Below are 24,702 nucleotides of genomic sequence, written 5' to 3'. Positions count from 1 at the left end.
GACTTTAGATCCATGTCCTGCTTTTCTGGTGTGATGGTGTATCCAGGACTTGCTATGGTGGGAGTGTTTGGTTCTGATGATGCCAGGTAACCTTGGTTTCTGTTGCTTCTGTTCTTAAGCTTGACTCCTGCCATCTGCTTATCTCTAGTGCTTGCTGCCTTCAATATATCTGATTGGAGCCTGTCCATCCTATAATCCCAGTTGATTCAGGACTTCTCAGAGTCCAGATTTCTCTGTGATTCTTTGATTGTGGGCTCCTGTGAACCTGAGATTCTGGGTGTGTCTGAGTTCTTGGCAGTCAAGCTCCTCTGAGACACTCACATACTAGTGTGACCAAGCTCCTGTTATCCTGGGAACCTGATGTCCTAAGATCCTGGGCATGTTAAAGTGCGTGGAAGTGGTGTCTCCTTTGAGGATGGTGGAGTTGTCTTGTCTGTTTGAAACCAAGGTAAACCTGAACTGATTAAAAGGAACCTGAGCCTCTGGTCAGGAAAGGCTCTGGTATCCTTGTTCCTGCTGTCACAAGCCAGTCATGAATGGATTGGACCTTCTGTTGTGTTCCACTCACCAGTGATCCTAAGATTGCTTGGGCAGTCCTCTTGGGACCATGGGGGTGTCCACGGACTATGAGGCCTAGGTGACCTGGTGCTGGTGCAGACCAGAAGGGGCCTGTGCCCCTGGTCAGGCTGGTTCTCTGCTTCCCTATTTCTGTCTCAGGTCCCATTCAAGATTGGATTGGAGCAGAAGTTGTGTTCCATTCGCCAGTGATCCTAAGATCGATTGGGCAGTCTGCTAGGGACCATGGGGGTGTCCGCTGAATCCATGCCCTAGGTGACCCAGTGCTGGTGCATACCGGAAGGGGCCTTTTGAGAACTTCTGAAATGGGCAAAATATTTAGGACATGCCTTAGGTTTAATTCTGTCAGCTGTAACTGTTCATGGGAAGGGGGGACAGAACATGAACTTGACTACAGGACTGTCTCTAAATATTATTATAGCTGTCTCCTCTTCCATACTTGTAAAATGAAAACACGTTATAAGTTTAAGTCCTGAAGGAGCAATAGCAGCTACAATGTGGATGAGTTATCTTCAGTAACCTGATGAGCACATTTCAAACTACACTGCTTTGGTTGACAACTTGCACAGTCATGGTAAAAGATCTTAAGGAACTGCAGTAATAAACCTTCAACATTTTCAAAAATACTTCTAGGAATAGAGTTTATTTTTTTATACTTGTAGGAAACACAAGTTATCTACTTTTCTCACATCTGAGTGACCTATTTCCACTGGTTTGTGGCCTCTAAAGACAGAAGGCACTTCAAAACAGAGGTGGAGAGGGCTTACTAAAAGTTTCCAGCTATCTTAACACTCATTACCTTAAAATTTAATTAACAGTGGTGTCTTAGTCAAAGGAAACCCCCTTAGCATAATGCCAGAAAGTGGAAGGCTGCATTAGGAAATATTTTGTCTTTTCATGTGTTTGCAGGTGGAAAGAACAGGATGTATATATCAGAATTCCTATGCTCTAAGGCTTCTTCTGGCAATGTCTGTTTTTGTTTTTTGTTTTTTTTTTTTCTCTATTTTTGCACAGTCTTTTCTCTAGGCCTGAGCACATAGTTATTTTTATGCCTATGTACCTAGGTATCCACTGACACTCCTCAAATAAATGACAGATCTGGTTAAAACACAGTCTTGATTTGTAAGTTGAATTAACCTTAATTAGTTTTTAAAATCCTTATCTTAACACACAGTAATATAAGAAGCTAGAACTTCAATGTAAGAGGTTTGAGGATACACGACTGTACCAAGATCCACCCACACTCATTCCTTAAACTGGGTAAAATACACCTAATGTAGATACAGAAAGAATACAGCATATTTGTGCATGTGATATACTTAAGGTAAAGACAAAAGTTTTAAAATAAAGAAGTTTGTCTACAAAAGTGATAAACACTGACTACTAATACTAATACACATACGAAAGCATCTCAGGCAAATGTTTCATATATATTAGTTGGAATCACAGAGAAGATTATGCACTTATTCTTTTAAAAGCATATGCATAAAAGATTGAATTTTGAAGTTTAAATACATAATAAGAGTATGCAGGTGTCCTTGTTTTTAGAAATATAAATCTTTTTATGTAATTAATTAGAAAATAATTTATTTTAAGTATACTTTAGAAAAGGTGCTGAAGTTCTTCTCTTGACATATAACTTTGAAATAGCCAGAGGTGATGGTGGACACTTGTCATGGAGGCCTTAGTGATATGTACTGTGTTCATACTTCAGTGGCCATGTAAGCACAGGCAAATCCTTATAAATAAGTTTTCTCACTTGTGAAAAAGAGATAAACATGGTGTTGATATCTGAGTTTTTGGGATCAAATAAGCAAAGGCGTTTAAAATGCTTTAAAAGTGATTGACTTTTATATATAAGACACATAAAGATAGAAACCACTGCTATTTTAATTGAATTTAATGAGCTTTAAACCCAACCCTTAGGAAATTTAGGTTAAGTTTCACATTGTACTAAATGATGCTTATATTAAAGGAACAGTTAAAGAAGAGGGAAAACCATGGTGTGTTTCTGGAAATTCTTATTTTAGAGCTTATTTTTCCCTGTATTATAAAAAGGTGAACTTTGTGTTAAAATATATAAGGAATAACAGGGTAAGTACACACACACACACACACACACACACACACACACACACACACACACTAAATGAATAGTTAAGACAGACAAACGAACAGGTAGGTATAAAGAGTTTTGAAGTTGGTATGTGATTGGTTAACCTGTGGAGCAGAATAAAAGGCAAATGGTGAAAGAAGCTGGTATCTAGTACGTGATGAAAATTATTTTCAAGATTGGCAGATATAAATATATTTCTAGGGTAAAATGAAACTTTGAGATTTTGTGGGAAACCAGCATAGTGTGGAGCATGCACAGAGCTTGGAAACAGCACAGCCAAGGGGACTTGTTAGGCAGGTACTGAGGAATGCCGCCGAAACCCTGGATTCTAAAGAACTGGTGAACGTAATGAGCAAAGGCTCTTGATAAAAACCAGTTTGAATTCTACCAATAAAACTGTATATAGCTCATTACTAAGAATGAGACTTGAAAAACATCATTTTCTGTATAGTCATAGAGTATCACAACCCATAGTGTGACCGATGCATTACATTTTCAGAGAATTCATACGAGGTGAGAATGATCAGTTTATGCTCTATAACTTACCACTATTTTCACATAACAAGTTGATGGAGACATGACTGAACAGGCTACTTGTATGTGGCTTCCTATTGGCATGAAATATCAGGATGAAACATGGTAAAATGCAGATTTCCTAGAATCCAGTCATTAATCCCCTATCTATATTCTCAAATTTGACAAAAGGAACATGGTTCTAGTGGAAAACAGAACAAGAATTCTCTAAAAAATATTTGAATCCTATTCCTTATCATTAGTGCCTAAGTCTTGTTTCATAGAAAAATTATTTAAAGCAGCATGGACTACAAATAAGGTAGTATCCTTAACTGAAGGAGGAAATTCTGAATCCTAGGTGTTCTATTTGTGAATATAGCTTCATTAAATGTGGGATGTATAAGACAATACTTCATGTTAACAAGGTGGGACACTCACCTGCATATTTCTTTCTTTAAAGAGGAGAGCTAAGGTGTTTATATATTTCTCTAGAAGCTGGAGCAGATAATAAATCTCATTTTCCTCCAGGTCCTCCAGAAAGAAGGACAATCCATTACACAGACATGTGAAATGGAACCAGTAAGAGACTTTTCACTTTTAATGTATAGAAGTGGATATTAATAAATCTGTTTGTTTTCTGCTTTTTATAATTTGTTTATGAGAATTTTATACTTAAGTAACACATTTAGAACATATATACCCATCCTTTTCCCCTAATCAACTCTCTTTGAATATTGCTCAAAGAGAAATATATTTCAAGCTGATCACTTAGTTGTATCAATTATTATTATTATTTGAAACATGTTTGAGATCTATTATCCTAGACAGTTTTAACATAAATGTACAAAATGTAATTGAAAACTGATTATCTCAGAATATTATGTCAATTATGTTTTTATCAATTTTTAATTCTCGCCTAACTATTTGTATAGATTCTTGAGCCATTTACTTGAAATTGATATGGTTGAATACGGTTTAGTCATTATAATACATATGTATACTCCTATAGCTGTAAGTGTTAGGCTATTCCACTATCAGTATACTATGACATGTGGTACTTCACAATGTATATTTTATTTCTTTCTGTCTTTCTCACACAATCCTGCAGGTACCTTGACATCCATATATAATTTTTCAATATGTTTACATTTTCTAGAATATTTCACCTTTTGTTGCCTTGCAAATAAAGCTATCATAGCCAAAGTAAACTTTTCTTTGTTTGTTTATTTCTTTACACTCCATATTTTATTCCCCCCACCCTGTTCACCAGTGCACTGTTTCACATCCCATACCTCCTCCCCACCGCCTGTCTCCACAAGGATGCCACCATCTCCCAACCCCCACCCAACCAGACCTCTAAACTCCCTGAGGTCTTCAGTCTCTTGAGGGTTAGGTGTATCTTCTCTGAATGAATCCAGACCTGGCAGTCCTCTGCTGTATTATGTGTTGGGGTCTCATATCAGCTGGTGGATGCTGCCTGGTTGGTGGTCCAGTGTTTGAGAGATCTTGGGGGTCCAGGTTAATTGAGACTGCTGGTCCTCTTTTTCTATGGTGTTTGATGGCTTTTTTTTTTTTTTTTCTGTGAATCTGTCCACAGTAAGTTATGTTCTTTGCAGTTAGGTAAAGGTTTCTGGAGAAGCACACCGTGCTTGTCACATGGTTGTGTGAATAAGGCCACCAACTCTAAAACCTTTAAAACCACAAACCTAGGTTTTTCAATCACTGTGCAATAAAAGTGGATGCATTTAATTTTCGACTAGGTGAAATCAGATGGAGAAACAAAGGCCCAAAGAACAAATTTTAATGTGGTTACATATTTATTATATTTATTATTTTGTATATTTGTATATATTATAGCTTCTTGTTTACATAAAATATGTTTTAGGATATGACTGAATGCTTATGCAGTTGAACAATCTTAAGGTATGGAAGAGAAACATACAAAAGTTATGCTTTTACCTTTTTTATTTTTTTTTATTTTATTAGATTTAAATTTCAAATGTTATCCCCTTTCCTAGTTTCCCCTCCAAAAGTCCCCTATTCCCTTCCCCTCCCCCTGCTCACCAACCCACCTGCTACTGCTTCCTGGCCCTGGCAATCTCCTATACTGGGGCATAGAACCTTCACAGGACCAAGGGCCTCTCCTCCCATTGGTGACCAACTAGGCCATCCTCTGCTACATATGCAGCTAGAGCCACAAGTTCCACCATGTGCTTTCTTTGATTAGTGGTTTAGTTCCAGGGAGCTCTGGGGTACTGGTTAGTTCATATTGTTGTTACTCCTATGGGACTGCAAACTCCTTCAGCTCCTTGGATACTTTCTATAGCTCCTTCATTGGGGACCCTGTGCTCCATGCAATGGATGGCTGTGAGCATTCACTTCTGTATTAGTCAGGCACTGGCAGAGCCTCTCAGGAGACAGCTATATCAGGCTCCTCTCAGCAAGCTCTTTTTGGCATCTGCAATAGTGCCTGGGTTTGGTGGTTGATTATGGGATGGATCCCCATATGGGATTTAAGCTTTGTTTATAATAACCATGGGTGCTTCCTAAGATGTCTTTGAACTTAGGCAAAAATTCATTAGATTGTGGGGCAAGTTTTTTCTTGCAGGTATTCACTGCAGAATGCCATTGAAAGCATGATAGCCTCTGGGAAGCTTTTTCTTATAAATAGGCTAAACCTTCCTTAAACAGAATTCACAGGCCTCTTAAAAAATGCCATCTGTAACAATTTCGCATTTCTAACTGTTGGTTTCAGAATCCAAATGAAGGCTTAAGTAAGAACATGGGAATTAAAAGTTAGAATTGAGGAACGATGTTGTTGGTGTAATTGGAGGGAAACTGAAGAGAAATGGTGTGAATTTGAAAGAAAAAAAATTCTATGTGAATTGGCTAACAGAATATAGCTGTTAGTACTGAAGAACATCAGTCATTAGTGTATTCAATATTTGTCTTTTCCTGCATTCTTAGTCCCTGCTAATATGAAATCCTGTATGATTCTAAAATCTATAAGCCCTCGTACATTCTCATAGATTAGATGAGGTGTAATGATGCAAGAAATATCCCGAAAACAACAGTGAAGGCAAGGGAAAACAATCACATTTAATTTAATTTTCAATTACTATCTGCATAATCTGTGGGAAGTATTTTTGCTGACACAGTTTCTTTAGGCATATCTTTATATATAGCATGAAGTATACTGTATGATGTGAGAATTACTGTGTGTATCAATATCATGAATTCATATTTATGTTTTAATATTGCATTTCATATGTAAAAAAAGAGTGGATCTTCAGACAGAATTGTCTTTAAAATGGAAGAAAGAAAACAAAACGAAGGCCAACAGCAAGAGAAGAAGGTTTGGCAATAGAAGTGGCAATAAGAACAGTGTTAAAAATGTTACACAGTCACCCAAGGAGCCATTTAGTTTTGGTAGCATAACTGAAATGATTTCACTCATCTACTCACTGTAGACTTGAGACATTTGGATTATAAGAATGCAGATCCATTCACATTTAATGTTCCTAATTGTACACCTTCATATAACCCTTCCTAAAATAAGACTTTATTATGCTGCACTACCTCCTTTGGGATAGATATATAAAGTACTTTAGAGCTCTTGGGTACACACTACCCAGTTTTTCTACGATTGGTCTCTGTGTTCAGATCCTTTTTCCTTGGAAATACTGAGTTGTGTAGGGTGAATTTTTTTCATCTCTACTCCAGAAATGTTAGTCTTCATTTATACTTATATTTTGGTTGATTTCTATAATTATCTTTAATTCGTCTGTAACATTTATTAATCATTTTCAAATTTCATAAAAATACCTTTTTAATTTATTCAATTTTCCATTCCCAACTCCTTTAAGAGTTCCCCTCTTTTTCACCCACAGAAATATGTGTCCTCATGCTTTTCACCAGTGTGATCTGTTTATTCCTGGATGCATGTACACAGATGAGCACATAGCAATCTACTGTAAGCCATGTCCTTAATGACAACTGTGAGGCCCATTAACAGTAGTTGCAAACTGTCAATAGCTCCAGACCAGAGTAGGGACTTCTTTTATCATACTTGAGCTTTCATAGACATATGGCTGTTGTCACAAATAGTCCCTGTGATTGTCTCAATGTCTTTATTTATTTTTTCTTTCTTGTTCCTCATGTCACTGAAAGTATTGTGTGGCTTATATTTGCTAAGGATGATTTCTTGTTGGCACAGTGACAGTATTGATTTTGAATATCTAAGAAACATTTTATCACTTCAAAAATTATATATAAACATAAGAAGAATGATTTAAATGCTTATTCTACATGGATAAACTTATTCTCCCACAACTAAAATGGTTGAATCAGGAAGGTTTAAGATTTGGGATTAACCATTCTGAACAATCTAACTAGTAACAATGATAACAATAACAATAATAACAGGAACACTTAATACAAAAAGGAAATAAGTTGCATTTTCAAGTTGTGCAAGTTATTGTTCTACAAATCTATATATTCATACAAACTCATGAAATCTATGGCAATTTATATGTACAACCCATAGGAAGAACGGTATCAATCAACCAGACCCCCCAGAGCTCCCAAGGGCTAAACCACCAACCAGAGTACACATGGTGGGACACATGACTCCAGCTGCATATGTAGCAGAGAATGGCCTTATCTGTCCTCAAGGGGAGAAGAGGCATTGGTCTTGTGAAGGCTTGATGCCCCAATGTAGGAGAATGCTAGGGCAGTGAGGTGGGAATGGGTGGGGGGGTAGGGAGAACCCTCAAAGAAGCAGAGGGGAGGGAGGATGGGATAGGGGATTTACGGAGGAAAAACCAGGAAAGGGGATAAGATTTGAAGTATAAATAAATAAAAAACAATAATAAAAAATAAGAATGTTCTCATTCTCACCATTTGGCATTGCAATTAAGTACATATTCATTTATAAGCCATAAGAAAATAGGACAGTAAATTAACTGTTTTTCATGTACTTTTTTTTAGATCATCATTAAAAACTGAGCAGAGAGATGATACAACAAAGGATTTTTTACATCATCCCATTTAAAATTACTGTGTATTTTAATTTACATAAAATAAATGATGTATTATAAAACTCACAATTGTATCTAATGTATATAACCATATATAGAACTGCTTCAAAATATTCTAAATATCAGTAACATATTTTATCAATGTCTAGAAGTAAAAATAAAACAACAGAAATTTAAAGAACACAGAAAAATCATCCACACAAGTTACAAAATTAGCTTAAGATGGAATTCAGCTGCTATCATGCTAATATTTATATACTTTTAGGTATAATGATAATATTAAAGCACAAATTAAATTAACTTTATTGATTTATGTTGTCTTAATTTGTCAACTCACGTTGTGGTAGTACTCTCTTTGGCTAATATTTCGTCACCTGTTTCTGTTGTTGTTGTTTTGTTTTGTTTCATGCTCCACTTTGTTTGTGAGTTTCTCTCATAAGACTTGTGATCCTAGGGGCTTGTGATTATCAGATAATTTTGGACCTAAAACTTAAAAACTGTTTTTCAAATTGCTATTTCCAAACACGGTGTGTACACAAAACGTGCTGTGGTGATGCGGGGACTTTCAGTATCAGAAGAGGAACTGTGTGGTGGTTTGAGTGAAATGCTCCCACAGTCTTGAACATTTGAAGATTTTGTCCCCAGCTTCTAGCACTATTTGGGTAAACTTAGATGTGCCTTTAGTGGAAGAAATATGTCACTGGACCTGACATACATCAGGTTTGGGGAATGAAAAGCCTTGCCACTATTATGTGTTCTGTCTACTTTGTACTTGGCCTTGGAGAGGTGGATCCTCAGAATACTGCTCCAGCTACTCTGATTGCCTGCCGTCATTCCTGTCTTCTGATAACATAGATTCTTATCCTTAAGCTCAAGTGAACTTTTCCCCCTATATGCTGCCTTCTGGTTTTCTATGAGAGCAGTAGAAAAGTAATGAATGCTGACGGTAAGATTGGAGTAAGCAGTATCAGACAGTGGGGCTATGGGGTAAGAGTCTGTAATATCATGTAGCAGAATTTATGGTAGGTTCTGGAAGAGAGGTATAGTATATCTGAGATTACAAGATGTGCATCATACAGAAAATAAAAGACGAAATAAAGCATCGTATTCTGGAATCATTTTTCTCATGCAAGTATCTTGGTATATTTAGATGATCAGAGTGATTTCCATTAGTCACATGCATTAGGGAACACAAAGAGCTTAAACAATGATCAACTGCACGGTAGAATTCACTCAACTGCATGGTAGAAATCACTTTCCCATTTATCCTATTCTTTTATACGTTATGTCTAAAAACAGTAAGGTTTTAACATTTAACTCTTTTTCTTGAAATAAAATATCTGACAGGACTTTAAACAATTGTTATTTGTGGTTGATATAATTTGGTTTATTATTTAGTAGCATTCTCTGTTGATTACACTAGTGCTTCTCTAATTGTAAGGTGCTAGTACAAGGTATGTGTATTAAAGAATGTATGCATAGATTGCTGACCAAAACCACATGTGTATAAGCCTCACTACCTCCATAATTATAAACATAGGATAGATCTGAGAGCACCTTAAATAGCTCCCGGGAAGATAGATGAGATATTAAATATGAGGGTGTTTCTCAACCCCTTCTGATTAATAACCTATTAAACGTAATAATGGCTTCCTTCTTCAGTAAATAAAAACATCAAGATTACAATGAAAAATAACCCTCTATGAAATGGTATGATAAGAAAACTGCTGGAGCTCAGCTTTGACAAGAGTTGGGGTTTATTAAGGACTAGGGATACCTGGTAGATGAATAAGAAAACACATAACTGGGACATAATGCTGACAGGCTAGTATTTTTTTTGGCACATGAGCTCTTGAACTTGGGAGTTAGAGTGCTTATTTAGATTTGACTTAGCTGCAGTTTTTATTGAAATTGTACAAGAAAACTGGGTTATAAAATTTATAAGGGGTGGGTAAATTCTTTTTTGTGCCAGATTTTTCTGTGACACAGAGTAATACCAATTTAGAATACAAAAATAGGGAACTATACAATTTTAGACATAAAAATTTTACAGCAAGAACAAATTTTTATATTTTTGGACTACCAGTTTTGGGTGAGGTTGGGGGCAAAAGTATGGAAGTTACAAAGTTAGTATTTTTTAGATATATGTGAGACAATATGGTTTTATAAAAGGGTAAACATGAGGTTATATTGCTGACCCCTCAGTTTTTAGAATTTTTGGAACCCATTTATTTGTTTATAAAAACATTTTTATTTAACCTGTATGTAGAATTTTTAGGGCGCTGGACCATTGCTTTTAAATTCAAAGAACCCATTGTTAATTTTTTTGGGAAATAGTTGTATATTATTCTATTTTTAATTTTATATGATTAAAAATATTTTAATTTTATTATACAGAACTGAAACTAAGACTGAGGGAACAGCTGCAGAATTGCTCATTTTTGCCTGTGGCTTTAGGCTATTGTTTTGCCACCTAGAGTGATTGTAACATATGCTTTTTAAAAAAATTTATGAACAACTTTCACTTTAATATTATTGGTAACATATAATTTTTGGATATTCAGCCAGCCCCTACTAGATTTTGCCAGGTCACCAAATACTGGTTTAATGAAGGAAGGAAGGAAGAGAAAGAATTGTAAACAGATAAAGAGAACGATAAGTATTAAGAATAATTGCAGAAATGAGATCACGAGGTGCGAGGTGCTTGGACCAAAAAAGCAGGCCTTGGGGCCTCTTAGTGCTCATACTGAGGCTTACAAAAGGCTGTAGCCTTGTGCTCTAAAACACAGTACCCTCTGCATATTTTGCTTCCTTGTCATCAGGGGCTCCAGGCATATAGAGCTTAATGTGGGGGGGTCCCCAACAGATCATGTAATTTTGTAAGTGACATGACAACATTACTAAGGAATACTGCCATTATATAATTAAGTGCTACACTTGAAAACTTGCCACATAGACAACATTCTAAGCCACAACTTACAGTAATATTGAGTTAACTTAAAATCTAAAGTACTGACTACTGAATGCCAATAACAAAATCAATTCCAACATAAATGTTCTGTTCTTACATCGATTTTATGATCATGTATAGTGAAAATATTCCAGAACACACAGAAATATCAGAGCCTGGGTGGAGTACAGAGATGGAATGGGAGTGTAGTGGACTATGTTCTTAAAAATGGGTCCTTTCAGGAGTCGGGCAGTGCTGTATTTCTTCTTGAAGTTCTTCAGTTCCCCAAAGACCTGCTGACCTATATCAGGTTGTGATGTAACTAAATATGTTGAAGATATTCATAGCAATGATAACTGCCTTTTTCACTCAGCAAGTGTTCCCTTGGGTAAAGGAAATGGAAGAAACTCAGGATCACCAAAGGGCTTTTTCCCTAGTGAGAGAGGCATGGACTCTACCAACTAGCTCAAGGTGACAAAGATGATCTAGAAGCTGTGTATCTCAGTGTGTTTTCTATGAATCTTGACTGACTGTAGATATGGGAAATAAAGCAGTCTTTTATTACAGTTCAGTCTTTCACATAAGGAGCATTGACTTCAGGGAATTCCCCATTCTATTCAACATCAGAACATGTTTATGAAACAATATTGATTTCATTCAATACATAAAATGTGTTAGTTTTATATTCAGCTTTATGCTGTGCAAGGAGGAAGATATATTTTCACTCTTGCAAGAAAGACATTAATATATATTTTATGATTTAGTTATCCATGAAATGATTCATGTTTTTATATAAAAGCAAAACTTATTTTGCTTCTATAAATGTATATTGTGTATAAGTATTTTAGTAATACAGTAAATATCCTGCTTAGGAAAAATTACTAAGTAAAAATTCTTTAATACATTCCTTGCAAACTATGAACAGTCTAACTATCTCTTTAGGTAAAACTTTGTTATGATGATTGATTTATAGACATAACTGTTAACTCATAGTCACTTTATCACATGTAGGAGGTAGTAAGACAAAATCATAGTTATATTAATTTTCTTTTTAAGTCAACACTATCAAAACTCAATGAGAAAATTATTTTTTCTATTAATGATCATAGCTGGTATATACAAGTCAAAGTCATGGGTTGTCATATGTAACTTCCTTGTGATATTTTGGTCTAGTTTAGAGAATAGACACAGAAGCTTGAGGTATAGTAGAGTTTTTATGGAACACACAAATATATGGAAAAGTAGGACTCATTAATGATTCAACATATCTGTGGTTCCTGTTAGTTATATTAAGGACTTGTCTTGAAAGAGAAGCTCATCAATTAATGCTTATTATTGAAGTAACCAACTGTTTCTGGTTGTAACTAAGGCCAATTCTATAGGAGGAAACTCACGTATCATACAGGAAACCTGGTAAATAGTCCATGTCTGGGAGGAGTTAGGCTCCACATGGAAGTTGGAGCTCATCCCTCTTGTTTCTTTAAATGTTTAAATGGACACGAAGTTAAACTGTCACCTAAAGACTTGTTTGTTATCATGTTTCAACAGAAAATGATTTTAGAAGTAAGCTGCAATTAATGTGAAGGCAAGAATTCAAGCAGGAACTTGATCAAAAACCATGGAGAAATTCTACTTGCTGATTGCTCACAGGCTCATGTCTACCTAGCTTTGTGATACATCCGAGGAAAACCTGAGCACGGAAAAGAAAAGCCCACAGGTTTCTTTGCTGTGATACATCAGGTACCAATCAAGACCATCTCACACAGACACACTTCTCTACAGACACTCCCTTCTCTGGGGACACTTGGCTATGCCAAGTTGACACTTAAGCTACCTTGACCGTTGTGTTTTGTAATGCAAAGAGAATAGTCTGAAGCAAGATTGGATTTTTGAAAATATTCATTTTCAAGTAGTGCACATGTTCATTTGTTTCTCTTTACAGGATTAGCACATCTACTGATGAGATGACAAATGCTTTGAATATATAAACAATTTATGGTTGAGTTAATAGACATTTACTCCAAAAATTATTCCCTTTTGATGAGACTCAATCAATAAATTATATTCTCACTTCTACTTGGATGGGTTCGTAAATTAAATGTTTCTGTTTTAAACATGGCATGTAAAGAGATATTAGAATTCTAAGAGAAGGGAGAGAGATAGATCATCCCTTACATATACTCTCAACTCACAAGGAAGGAGATAAAACATAGCTTCCTGTGGCATACATTTTAGTCTAACATCTGTTTGGGTTAATATCACTGTAAACAAATTTATTAATATCTGTATTTTTATTTTGAATCATTTTTGTAAAGGTAAATGAGAACAGCATACTCTGAAACAAATACTAGCACAAGGTTGGAATATATGTATATATGCTTATTATTCAAGCACATAAACATGTGATATAACAAGCAGAGTGTTAGCATGCTTACCCAACATCCCCAAAAGGAAAATCAAGAAGGAATCTAAACAAATTAAAATGCTTAGTTAATATAAATAAAACATTCAAGAAAAAATTTTAATTCTGTATTTATCTTATTGTAATTAATTTAATTCCTATGTATTTTAAAGTATTTAATATAGGACAAGATGAATTTTAAAATATTTTTCATAGCTATGATCTTTATTTTATGGCTCTATTTTAAAAATTAAAAATCTCTTTTATATGAAAGAATAGAATTCATTATTTGCTGGTATAATTTTTCAGATAGATGATAAAATCTTTTTTAACAATGTGAATAAATATGATTATAGGCAAAAAATATAAAGCAGTATTGAGAAGTATATTTCTAAATTTATATTTCAGAATAATTAATTTATGTGACATTTAAAACTCATAATAAGAGTTCTCTCACATCCTTCCTCAAATGTTAAAATCCCCTCAAATGTGGTACAAGTCTTGGTGCAGGAAGTTGATATGAGTACAACTACATTAAGCTACACTGTTTATTCAAGTTTTAAGTTTCCCTTCTTTCTTTCTTTCTTTCTTTCTTTCTTTCTTTCTTTCTTTCTTTCTTTCTGTCTGTCTGTCTGTCTGTCTGTCTGTCTGTCTGTCTGTCTTTTTTCCTTCCTTCCTTTCTTTCTTCTTTCTTTCTTCTTTCTTTCTTTCTTTCTTTCTTTCTTTCTTTCTTTCTTTCTTTCTTTCTTTCTTTCTTAAGTTAGTTAGTTCTTTTCAGAGCTGAGGACCGAACCCAGGGTCTCACGCTTGCTAGTACTCACTCAACCATGGAGTTGAATCTCCAGCCCCGCCCATCTTTATTTTTTATCGCTATGATTGTAGTGGCTCTGGAGTCCAGTGAACAAGCCCACGTTGTAGTTACCTGATTTTTGTCCTTAATATCCTGCCGTCTGTAAACTTTACATGACTTTTCTTTTCCTTTTGTGATTATCCTTGATGTTCTTACTATTTTATGGGTCGCCTCTCCATGTATACTTTCTCTATTATCATATTTTTTAATGAGTTTTTGTGAAGAATACCATGAATTTTCTGTTACTCATTCTTTTTCTTGTGAGAGAAAAGAAGCACCAGTCTTTACTGCTTATGAACTTATTTTTTCTGTTGAAACTATTAATAATTCAAGAAGATTGTCAACTGCTATTAGAAACTCACCTGATAAATGTTCTTCAAATGTTTTGAGTACATGCATAATTTATTTAGTTTTTAATATATTAATTAATTAATATTCTGTAAACTATCTTTCTTTTTCTTTTTTTATTAGATATTTTCTTTACTTACACTTCAAATGTTATCCCCTTTCCTGGTTTCCCCTCTGAGCCACCTCCCCCATTCCCTCCCCTTCCCCCTGCTCACCAACCTACCCACTCCCGCTTCCTGATTCTGACATTCCCCTACACTGGGGCATCAAGCTTGTTACTCATTCTTATATAACACATTTATATTTTTACTTATAGTGTCCTTTAATAGCTTTCAAAAGAAGGTAACAGGTGATCTCTCCATAGAAGTTATATTATACTTATATACCTTTGCTGAATAGTCATTGAAAAACTACCATTTCACCTTTATATATACATCAACTCCATAGTGCATTCTGTTCATATGTACTCATTATTGCTCGTGGTGTTGCATGTATTTGAATCCAATATGGCCCAAGTTTGTGTGTGTATGTTATATTGGTATAGAAGTACTTCATGTTTGCTATGTCCTCTCTTGGCATCTTTTCATTCTTTTCATAGAAATATCCAAAATATATTAACATAATTGTATATTTAAAATTTTTACTCTTTTAAATTAAACAGTTAGAACACAAGGCTCCCCAATGGAGGATCTAGAGAAAGTAAGTACCCAAGGAACTGAAGGGGTCTGCAACCCTAAAGGTGGAACAATGATATGACCTAATCAGTAACCCCAGAGCTCATGTCTCTAGCTGCATATGTATCAGAAGATGGCCTAGTCAGCCATCATTGGTCTAGCAAACTCTATATGCCCCAGTACAGGGGGAAGCCAGGGCCAAGAAGTGGGAGTGAATGGGTAGGGGAGTAAGGAGGGGGGTGTATAGGGGACTTTTGAGATAGCATTTGAAATGTAAATGAAGAAAATATCTAATAAAAAAATTAAACAGGTAGAATATATAAGTTGGTTAATGTTACCTTGATCAATAAAAATACCACAAAAGAAGTTTTACCTTGTTATACAATTTAAACAGAAATAGTGGATACTTAAATAATTCATATTATATACAATGCAAACAGTATTAAATACACTGTTAGTTGCATACATAAAGAGAATGAAAATGACTCATAGAAGTTAAACCAGTAATTATGGGTTGTATACACATGATGGAAGATCATATACTCATTAATTAATTACCATAAGCATATATGAATTCAGTCACATATTGTAGTTATACCATTCTACCAGATATCAAGTTATTTTCAGCAACTAAATTACAATAATTTCTAGGATAATAATGTATATATTCAATAGTCACTGAATATTTTTTCAAGTGTAAGGCTAGTTGATATGTAGAAATTTCTCATTCCAGTGTGCATGACATCTTTGTGAGAAAACCATAATAATTTTGAAATGTATATAAAAACAGAAAATAATATTTATAAAAGACTAACAACTATTAAGCTAAAAGTGTATGGAACAGGCAGGTTTTGGTGGTTTGTATATGCTTGGCCACAGAAGTGACATTGTTAGGAGGTGTGTCCTCATTGGAGTAGGTGTGTCACTGTGGGATTGGGCTTAAGTCCCTCCTCTTAGATGCCTGTAAGTCAGTATTCTGCTATCAGCCTTGAGATGAAGATGTAGAACTTTCAACTCAGCATGTATCACGCCTGCCTGGATGCTCTCATGTTCCTGCCTTGATGATACAGGACTAACTCTCTGAACCTGTTAGCCAGCCAAAAGTAAATGTTCCTATAAGAGTTGCTTTGGTTATGTTATCTGTTCACAGGAGGAAAATCCTAAGACACAGGTAGAAAGCAAGTTCCTTTGTTTGGGTTATTATTGAGAAACAGGGTTTTATGTAACACAGGATGTTCTCTGACTCCCTATGTTGCCAAGCATGAAATTGAACATCTGAATTTCAGGTTATAGGCCCAATTTCTGATGTGGTAAGAATAGAACACAGATTCATGCATGATTAACAAATATTGTATCCACAAAACATGTCTGAGAAAAAGTCAAACATCATGCTTTTGGAGGGACACAGCAAAACTAATGTAAGCTGGTCTCAGTATTCCACAGTATAATGGCCACTAACAGCAACTTGGGAAAAGGTGGAAGGTAATACTATTTTTTTTTATAAAAGTTACAGAAGTTGAAACCCCTAAATACAAAGTTAAACCCCAAGCTGGGTTCGTAATATATAATTTAAAAAATCAAACTGATATTTTCATTTAGCTAGGTAGGCAAGAGGAAAAGATTAGAAGTTTCTCAGCACTATGTGGTATCTATAAAATTTTCAGTAGTTAGAGCAACTTACTTATGTGAGAGATCAATTCTCTGTTTGCTTATAGGCAGCGAGAGGGACAAGCAGACTATAAAAAAGTAAGGATATCATTCACTTAAGAATAATTCTTCTGAGGAACCACCAGAATGATTTCCAGAGTAGTTGTACCAGTTTGGCACTAGTTCTACCTAAAAACCCAACTATATAGCTCTTGGGGATAGACCAAAAAGATGCTTTACCATATCACAAGAAAACCTGCTTCACTATGTTCAGCAACCTGATTAGTAATAGCCAGAGACTGAAAACAACCCAAATGTCCCAAAACTAAAAATAAAAAAAAAAAAAATGAGTACAGAAAATGTAATTCATTTACACAACAGAATGCTATTCTGTTATTAAAAACAAAGACATCAAGAATTTCACAGGCAATTGGATGGAACTAGTAAATATAATCCTGAGGGAGGCAATGCAGACCTAAAAAGTCATATATGGTATGTACTCACTGATAAGTAGATATTACTCAAAAAGTACAGAATAAGCGTGATACACCCTACCCTAAGAAGTTAAAGAAACAAAGGCCCAAGTGAGAATGCTCAATCCCTTTTAGAAGAGAGAGTAAAACAATCATGGAGCCAGAGGGAGGGAGGGACCTGGTTGGGAAAAGAGAGAAGGGGGGGGGAAAGGAGGAAGGATCAGGTATGGGAGGGGCAAGATTGGAGAGAGTCCCAGAGGACCAGGAGAATGAATGGAAATAGTTGTCAGGGTTGAGGGTGAGGGACCTTTAGAATGTCCCAGAGACCTGAGATGAGGAAGGCTTGCAGGAGTCAACATGGGTGACTGCCAAAATACTCAACAATAGGGATATGGACCCTGAAGAAAACCTCTCCAGTAGATAGACAGGCTCTCAGTGAAGGGATGGTGACACCAGCCCACCTACAAAACTTTCAAATCCCAATTGCTCCTGTTTTAAAGAAATGCACAGACAAAGTGGAGCAGAGACAGCAGGAAAGACCATCTAACGACTAACCCTTGTGTGGGCATCAAGCCTTGACATTGTTACTGCTGCCATGTTAACGTGAAGACAAGAGCATAGCTTGGCTGTCTTCTAGGAGGCTCTAGCCAGCAGTGAACTGAGACAGATGCAAATATTCACAGCCAAGCAGTGGATAGAGGCTTGAGACCCTTATGAAAGAGTTAGGGGAAGGACTGAAAGAACTGAAGGGGATGGCAACCACATAGAGCCCAGCAGTGTCAATTGACCTGGAACCCTGGGAGCTCTCAGAGACTGACCCACTAACCGAAGAACGTACATTGGATGGTCGGAGGCCCCTGTCACACATGTAGCAGAGGATTGCCTTGCGACAGTGGGAGAGGATGCACCTCAGAAGCAAAGTGGAGTTGGGATGGGAGAAGTGTTTCAGGGGGAGCTGAAAGGGAGCAACTTTTGGGATGTAAATAAATAAAATAATTAAGAGATAAATAATAATTTATTGATCCACCACTGACCACTTACCAGGTGAAATGATGACTAAGATATAATTTGTGTCCTCAAGGAATTAATCTAAAGGACAAACTATAAATATATAATTATGATAACAATATGCTGATAATGTTGTCCTCCAACTTCCAAACACAGACCAACAATGGCTAACTTGAAGGTAATACCCACAACCTGATGAACTGAGAAAAAGTTAGGAGTTGAAGTAGACTATGTACATAAAGGATATTCTCTTAGAAGGGGCCTAAATAATGGAAAATGTTATATTAGAATTTTCACATTTAACATCAAAGTGACATGATTGCATGAGTGAGAGAGTAACAAAATGAACAACAGAAATAGACATGCCTACCATGATGAGGAAAAGATAACACACCCTCAGCCCTGCACCTGGACATGAAAGCAACTGAGTGAAGCTGGGAGCAGCAGAGAGGGTCTTGAGCAGGAACAGAGGCACCAATGGGTTTTCCAATGTAACTGATCCATCCTGAAAATATACACACAAGTAATATCATTCCAGTCCAATAGGTTACATTTGTCACAATGTATCCATGCACACATCGGATGCAATCAATAACTATTAGTACATAAAAAGAGGTCATGAATTGGAAAAAGTGGGCAGGGATATATGGGAAGACACGGTGTGAGAAACGTTGTAATTAAATTACAATATCAAAAATCAAAATATACTTGCATTTCCAAAATGGTTGTTTGCTTTCCTGACAGCAATGGAGGAATGACCATTCCCCTTGCTCCACATCCTGCTGACATTCGAGTTTTTATTCTTAGCCATTATGACATGTTTAAGATGGAATGCCAGATCGTTTTGATTGGCATTTCCCTGACTAAAGGTTTTGAATATTTCATTTTTTCTGTATTTTAGTGGATATCTTCTGTATTTAAATTTCAAATGTTAACTCCTTTCTTGGTTTTCACTCCTGGTACCCCCTATCCCATCCCTGTTCCCCCTGCTTCTATGAGGATATTCCACCAAACACCCACCCACCCACTCCCACCTCCCCGGTCTGGCATTCCCCTACACTAGGACATCAAGCCTTCACAGGACCAAGGGCCTCTCCTCCTATTGATGCCTGACAAGGCCAGACTCTGATACATATGTGGCTGGAGCTATGGGTCCCTCCATTTGTACTCCTTGATTGGTGGTTTAGTGCCTGGGAGGTGGGTGGGTGGAGAGGAGTGCTGGGGTCTTGTTGGTTGGTATTGTTGTTTGTCCTATGGAGTTGCAAACCCCTTCAGCTTCTTGCTTCCTTTCTATAGTTCCCCCACTGGGGAACTCAGTCCAATGTTTGTCTGAGAGCATCCTCCTCTGTATTTATCAGGCTCTGGCAGAGCCTCTCAGGAGAAAGCTATATCAGAAAGCTATATTACTTCTTGGCATCAACAATAGTGTCTACGTTTGGTGACTGTATATGGGACGGATCCCCAGGTGGGGCAGCCTCTAGATGGCCTTTCCTTCAGTCTCTACTCCACACTTTTTCTCCATATTTCCTCCTGTGACTATTTTGTTCCCCTTCTAAGGACCAAAGCATCTATACTTTGGCCTTCTGTTTTCCTGAGATTCATGTGGTCTGTGAATTTTATTTTGTGTATTCTGAGATTTTAAGCTAATATCCACTTATCTGTGAGTGCATACCATGTGTGTTCTTTTGCGACTGGGTTACCTTACACAGGATGGCATATTCTAGTTCCATCCATTTGCCTAAGAATTTCTTTAAGTGATTCTTGACCCATAGAGATTCCTCTGCTGACAATTCTCTGTTTAGTTTGTGCCTTAATTGAGGAACTTGGATTGTTGATGTTTCAGTTCTTGAGTTCTTTATATATTTATTTCTCTATGGATAACCTGTTCAAGCTAAAATTTCCAGCTTCTCATTTTTTTTCTTAAGCAAGTTATATTATGAGATTAACTCTGCTAATTTCTCTTAGAAAGTTTACCTTCTATATGACTTCAAGAAAACAAACACTTTTTTTCTATGTGCTCATTTGCGTGTCTGTTCTCTCCCAATGACAAAACTGGAGGCACAGTTCATTCTTGACAAGAGGCCATGGAGAATGCTTTTTTATATTTTCTCCTTGGTATGCTTTTAATTCTTTTAAAAAAATTGTTTTATTTACTTCCAAGATCTCTGGAAAAATTACAGCAGAGGTCTGCATGGTCAGATGTTAGTGGGAGAGGTTATGTTTAATCCTCAAGAGACTTGAAGCCCCACGGAAGTGCAAGGGGGGGCACTAGTGAGTGGAGCCCCTTCTCCTTATAATTATTGAGATAAAAAGTACTGATTTTCTACTGTGCTACTATATTGGATTCAGTTTGTAGAGCTCTATAGAAATTCCAAAACAACAACAAAAGAACCAAGCAAAACAAAAACGAACAAACAAACAAAGCTAATCTAAACTTCCTTTGCCACATAATATAAACTTTAATTTTCAGGAGATGCTAAACTTGTCTTCAGATTATTAAGGAGGAATTTGGAAATTTCTTGTGATGTAGTCAATTTGAGTGTCATATGAGAATCATATCTTACAGCTCTTTGTTAAAATATTTACCATAAATAAAACGTTAGTTTAAGATATTTGTTAGAAAACTTCACACCCATTGCCTGAGATTTCTTAAGCAAAGGTAGACTAGTAAACTGTTAATACCACTATAAGTTTCAAGACAGAAACATTGAAGGCACAAATATGTATCTTTATATAATTTCAAAACATTCTGATATGTGCATCAGCCAACGGATCTCATATTCCAACAGCTTAAATAGCTTCCATTGCAAATTAACAGGTACTACTGGAATGCTTTACTTTCAACTGCAATTGATGTTGCTGATGCTTTCTTTGTTAGATATTCTTTTACTGTGTCATAGCTGCCGCCTATAATGACATTCTGCAGCAGTGGCACTGACCGTGCCATGCTGTCATCCTCAATAGCACTCAGGGGCATATTTTTTAATCTCAGTTGGCACACCAACTGAGATTAAAAAAAAAGTCAAGTCCATAATTTAAAGAATATAGTGCTGAAAATTGATATCTTTGAGTTCTATCCAGATGTCCATTCAACCATAATATAGAATAATTTATTTAGAGAAGTAACTCACATGTATAAACTATATGTTTGTGTTGAACTGTAAATTAGGATAGCTACATAAAATTGGTATGCTTAGGAACACATAAATCTTCCCCGAAAGTAATTGTAAGGTAGAGTGTAAACTGGTACAATTAATACAGCACTAAGTTGGGCAGTTAACTAGAGGAATTAAAACAAGTATTATCTGAGGTAGTATATACAGTGACTTGAAGATTTGGGGGAAAATGCCTTTGAAAAACATCCAAATATGAATGAAGTTAAATTATGATAGCAATAACTCTATTAGTTAATTAAGTGTTTCCACTTGCAGCAAAGAATAAGAATATTCAATTTGAGTGAAGTGTTAGATGCATACAGAATATGAATTTCTAGATTATGGAAGTCACTCTTAATCTTCGTACAAAGTATGAATAAAAAATAGCAATTTATTATCATGAACAAATTTTCAAAAAATATTCACAGGTTGAAGTCAAATGATACAATTAGAGGAGAATTGGGGGTTGCTTCATTTGTTCTTTCAACAAATATCCACTATTCACTCTTAGGTTACCAAGTGTTTGGAAAGGCACCTGGACATTTTGGAAAGTAAAATGAGATTAACTTATATAATCAGAGATTTCCTGCTTTTCTTGACTCTGAGCAGTTAGTAGAGATTTAAAATGAATAAACTAATATCATTTGTCTGATGCTGGAGACCTGATACCTGCTGTGGTATGGTAATAAAAATCAAGGAAAAAAAATGATCAAGTTTGATGTCATAATGAGCCAGCTTTACTACACTTGGTTGTACAAATCAAGATGCAACAGACCAAGTAGACTCTAATTCCAGTGAAGAACGGCACTGTTGCCATAGCCTAAAATGACTCAGAACATAGGTCATGAGAAGTTAGCACAGAAAGTTAGGGTTCCAGATCCCTTGCCATATGGAAATAGGAGCCTGGGTAAAGAGAACATCATATGTTGTCTATGAAATATAAGACTAAAACTGATAAATTTAAGTGTTGGAAACTTATAAGGGTTATTCAGTGCCAGACTGTGACATAACTAAAAGTAAAATAGACATAGAGAATATAAAATCCAACATCACAGAAACGATGGTCACAAATCAAAATTTTCACTTAGTACATTTTTGAATAGAAGTTTGAAGAAAAAAATAATGAGGACTGCTGTAGAGAGCTCTTAATTCTGCATTAGTTCTCCAAGTGACTGAGTTTCTGTAAGCACTGGGTTTAGTGTTTGCTGTGGGTGGTACTAGCACTAAGTGAAGGGGTTTTCATTTTTCTTTTTAAGGAAGCAGCTAATTTTCTTAAAGATTATGGTATTTCATTCCTATATATGTAGTATCTTAGGAAGACTGAACAGTAGGACAAGGTATTCTGTAGTCACTGAAATCTAAAATATAAGAAAAGCACACAGAAATCATTTGTTTGCTTATATAGAGGGTAGTGGGTTCCTTTATTGTTGTTTCTTTGTTTGGGGTTGTTATTTTCCTTACTATAACTCAGAATCTTTGCAAAAATCTATGGCATCTTACTGTACTTCCCAAGCTATTAATGTAGAAATATTGGGATTTATTTCTCTGAAAAGCATGTGTTTCTGCCATCAGAATGCTCCCTCCGTCTACTAGCAATTATAAAGATATATTTGCTGTAAGTCAGAAGAATTATCATTGTGATACACGCAGTGGGAAACCAGGTGCGGAATAAACATCAGCCATGGCTGTCAAGTAATATAAAATAGGAGTACAATTAGCTATTACAAGAGAGCTTTTAGGGAAACTTTCCAAATAGAAAGTGAGTGCCTTGAATAACTTAATTAACTTCCTGTAGGATCAAATCCATCACTCTTAAGTACCTGTCACATCTAAGTATTGCCCGTAGTGTGGTTCAATAAATGTTTTGTATTAATGTTGAAATTATTTATGCCTCTGTATGACAATATCTAGGGAAAGAAAATATTTTCTATATTAAAAGAGAACTTTTGTAATTGAACAAGCAAGTCCTGTGATATTAAAAGAAATATAATATTGAAATTATATAATGTATGCAAGGTATACAAAGTGTACAAGTATGTAAAGTTTACAATGGGTGGTTTACTAGGGGTTAGAAATGTAAAATTATTTTTCTGGGACACTGTTGTCACTTTCATATATCAATTTGAGGTGAAAATTTATTTAATATTCCATAAATGTCTGCATCAACATTATATGACAGCTATAAGCAAAATATAAAAAGAAAAAAATCATTGAATATCTATTTCAAAGTCCAGGAACATTGCTTTCATTTATTTTATTCATGAATAGAAGAAGATTTGGATTCCTATCATGTTCAGAAATTATGTCTTCATGTAGGTGTTATCACCTCATCTTTCCAGATGAAAGATGTTAATTTGGTACCCTAAAACTAAAAAAATAGCAGTATCATAATAGTATCACTGGTCACAGCTCTTTCAGCTGTTTGTCTAAGACACTTATACTCTCACACAAAAAAATTTAAATTGAAATAAAAGTGGAACACAGTATCTTTGAGTTTAAGTACATGCTCAGCTTTGCTGTTACAGCTGATTTATTCCATTATTAACATAGTAAAGAGTTGTCAGTACTTTGAAGAAAACAAAATTTCAAAGGTTCAAGAGTCATTGAAAGTAAGACATCGTGTCATTGAGATTCATAGGATAGAAGCATCTTTCTTATCTTGCACTTAAGGCAAAATCTCCAGGATCTATGCAGGTGTTTCTACCAGATCTTTTCCTTTACATACCACCCCTTAGTCCCATAAACAGCTTGGTTTAATCCAATGCAATGGCTGAGACTGGCCTCCCCTGTCTGCCCTGACACCAAATGAGGCATTCTCCAGTTCCCTTTCCTGTCTGGCCCCTCACATAAAACCTTATCACACCTACATCTAATCTTTCCATCAAGATTAGACACAATAATTGAAAAGGAAGTACACATTCCCTTTTCTCACTGGAAAAACACAAACAACGT

At 35.8% G+C, this 24,702-nt stretch overlaps 1 pseudogene; it reads right to left on the bottom strand.

Annotated features, from left to right (window-relative positions):
• Positions 1-21,542, bottom strand: part of LOC110325152 — a 128,300-nt pseudogene extending 106,758 nt beyond the window's left edge.
• Between the last annotated feature and the right edge of the window lie 3,160 nt (positions 21,543-24,702).

Source organism: Mus pahari, chromosome 8 (assembly GCF_900095145.1).
Source record: "Mus pahari chromosome 8, PAHARI_EIJ_v1.1, whole genome shotgun sequence".
In the NCBI taxonomy this organism is placed as follows: Eukaryota; Metazoa; Chordata; class Mammalia; order Rodentia; family Muridae; genus Mus; species Mus pahari.
The sequence above is the reverse complement of the archived record's forward strand: the minus strand, read 5'-3'. Positions and strand labels throughout refer to the sequence as shown.